General features: G+C 37.5%; 1 protein-coding gene across 1 annotated transcript in view; it reads right to left on the minus strand.

The window, feature by feature from the left end:
* LOC101851188 (cocaine esterase) overlaps window positions 1-2,773 on the minus strand; it is a 19,600-nt gene extending 16,827 nt beyond the window's left edge. Inside the window, exon 1 of the mRNA XM_005098313.3 lies at window positions 2,044-2,773. The gene's annotated coding sequence lies outside the window, so the exon portion shown is untranslated. The remainder of the gene's footprint in view (window positions 1-2,043) is intronic.
* Between the last annotated feature and the right edge of the window lie 552 nt (window positions 2,774-3,325).

Below are 3,325 nucleotides of genomic sequence, written 5' to 3' on the forward strand. Positions count from 1 at the left end.
GATAATAATAATAATAATAATAATAATAATAATGCAGTGCATTTATACAACGCTCTATTCCATACGCAGATTACTGAGAGTAAAACCTCATACATAAAAAAAACAATATACTATTCTAATAACTGACTACATAGTGGACTCTTTATGCCCACCCATTAACAGACCAAAGGTAAAGTTGTTGCAAATTTCAAACACGCTAATCAGAAATACAAATTTGCACAATAATAATGTATCATAGTATGCTTGCATTTTTATGTTTCAAGGAACGTAAAGAAAAGTGAAGAATCTTTATGAAAAGGAAGTTACGCTCGTTTTTTAAACAGTGGCCCAAAATAGCGTGTGTTCAAATTTTGTGTCTTCATTGCGTGTTTTGTGTCCTCATTATATGTCCTTATTGTATGTTTTCATTGTGTGTGTTTTGTGTCCTCATTATATGTCCTTATTGTATGTTTTCAATGTGTGTGTTTTGTGTCCTCAATATGTGTCTTCATTGACGACGCCTTCTGTTCTGGCCATTCGACAATGTCTAAAGACGCGCTGTTTTGGGTCACTTTAAGAGCTAAGCATAACTTCGTTATTCATATAGATTTTTCGGTACTGTTTTCTTCATCTGAACTTTTAAAAGGCGGGCAACAACACGAATACTAGTAAATATACTAGTTTGAGTTTCTGATAATTGAATTTTTGTATAATGGCAACATTTGCCACAAGATTGCTTTTGTTTTTCTGCTGAACGGGCATTATAAAAATATTATGTATCTGCTACGTACTTAAAGAGTTCAAAAAGGAAATACATGTACAGATATGGCGCAGAGGAATCTACTGCGTCATTTGAGAAAGAGGTCAATTTGTATCAGAATGTTGGAGCATGGGTCGGTCGGACCATGCTGCGGACAAATAAAGACCAACGCTAACACTAACTGTAGCAAGTCGGTTCCTCACGGTGTTCCGTGTATATGCATACTGATTAACCCTCAGCCTTTATAACTCCAGATAACATCTGTAATAAAAATAAGGCGATATTACACGTTCAGTTCAAACTGACAGTTGTTCGTTCTCTTTGTAATAAGAAAATGATACATGGTGCTATCTTGGTAAAAGAACTTTTTTTGTGATCTTCAAAAATCCAGCAAGAAAACGAAATTACTCGCGAGTCATAATGTAAATTCTGCCGTCATTCAAAAAATGCAATCAGTCTTATTAAACAAGTTTGCTTAAAGATAAAAAGGAAGTTATCATCAAATTTGTAAATAAATAATGACTTGACATTTTTGCAAAGAGTTTTTTTTCTTGGAGCATCATTCCGGGTTTGTTTTTTGTGTGTTTTTTTGGTCTTTTGGTTTATTTCTCTTTGTTTCTTTGTGTTGTTTCGAGTTGTTGTTTTCTTTTGTGTGTATTTTTAATGTTTTTAGTGTGTGTTGGGGGGGGGGGGGGGGGGGTTGGTGTGTGTGTGTGTGTGTGTTTTTTTGGGGGGGGGGGGGGGGCCCCCCCCCAAAAAATTTACAAAACCCGCTTTATACCTGATTTTTTAAAAAAGGGCGGCAAAATTTAAAACACTGTTTCCGAATTTGATATCATTTTTACGATAGGACGAGGTTTTCAGTACGTTTATGAAGGTAAACTTTATCGTCGGAGGGCCACAGGTGTGGTTGACTACCTCGCTAACGGCCACCCCCCCCCCCCTAAAAAAAAAAAGAAAGTCAGGCATATATAGATAGTACAGCTTGACTTTTGTGCGTCTGGACACTGCTGGACCATCTGCTGCCCGCGAATGATAACATTTTCATGCATTTTGAAGATAACAAAAAGATGTATTTCCCAAATATGCATAATGCATAAGTCTTCTTATCACATTGAGGACGTACAACTGTCAGTTTAAACTGAGCATGTCATACCCCCTTAAAGTTTTGCTAAGACGAGTGGGGTTGCTATCTTTTATTTCCGAAACCGGGGGTGGAAAATCATGATTTGCTTGCAATAATCTTAGGCGTACCGCATAATTTTTTTTCCACTCTACGCGTCGGTACTTTTATTATGACTTACCAGCAGGCGTATCCTCAGCACAACACTTTCCCAAATTTGAAGAATTCACAATTTCAACAACACCATATATCTATGCACATCTACCCCCTCCTCCAGTAGAGCAGAACTGATAATGAAACCCTCTCCAACTTTGTCGTATAATATGAAAGATACCCGTTCCGAACTTTGACCTTTGACTACACCGCCAAAGGGCTCTGACTGAACCTTAGGGCGACAAAAGTAATTTCGGACGGCGTAAGCCGGGCTGACGTTTTAAATGTGTCTATCTATGTACGTTGTTTGCAAAGGATTTTCAGGTGACAATTTTAAACGCTTTTGTCCTGTAAAATTGAGCCTTTCACGACTTTACTATTTGAAAGGGTTTTAAAAACAATTCCACCCAGGTTGGAAAGGGCTTAAGGCTTTGAATATTGGGATGAGTTTACGGACAACAATGAGGCCTTCTTTGTAGGTTCGCAATGCACAGGGAAAACTTTTGCTAAATTTTGTATAGATCTAGACTCTCTAGTTTTGTTTTGTTTTTGGGTTTTTCAATATGAGTGTGTCTACGCCCCCTTCAATATGATTTTTAATTATTTAGGAGGCAGGCTTTTGAACATTCTTGTGAGGGTCGACCGGCAGAAAGACCAAAATACATGCACTCAATAAACATTTCTCCCCATTCGAGAACCGAACTCGGGTCTTATGTGTATGACAGCGAAGCGCCTAACCCGCTACACCACAGACGTTGGTCAACCTAATTTGATTGGAAAAATATTCTTTTTTTTTCGTAAGAGTTTTACGACAATTGCAACACATTAAGGTCAAAAGGTGCCGGAGATTAGAGGTGTTACATCGGAGTAACAAGCACAAAGAAGAAGGAGGGGAGATAAAGACGATTGATGTTTGATAGGAAAGAAGGAGCAAACTACCACGTCAGAGCTCTCGCCAACCACCCACATACTCATATTTAAAAGAGTGTACAGAGTACAACGACCTATTACTAACAAAACATGTACGCCTATTAAAGGGTAACGCAAATTAAACAGTTTACCTGAGAACAAAGACCACGAGTAAAAAACAGTATTAAATTTTGTCGATGAAAAATATCGAGGACTGCTGACTTTCATAAACGACTACTGACTTGCTTTCACATGTTCATATAGACCTCTAGCTTTCTTTAACGTGTTTTATATAACTTTCTTTCATGTTTATGTACTATTGCCTTTTTATGTAGGCCTTCTACTTTGAAAAAAATTTGCCACTATTGTAATTATAGTACGTGACTTCAGCCATTTTTAGG

The sequence above is a fragment of the Aplysia californica genome, unplaced genomic scaffold, assembly GCF_000002075.1.
Source record: "Aplysia californica isolate F4 #8 unplaced genomic scaffold, AplCal3.0 scaffold00179, whole genome shotgun sequence".
In the NCBI taxonomy this organism is placed as follows: Eukaryota; Metazoa; Mollusca; class Gastropoda; order Aplysiida; family Aplysiidae; genus Aplysia; species Aplysia californica.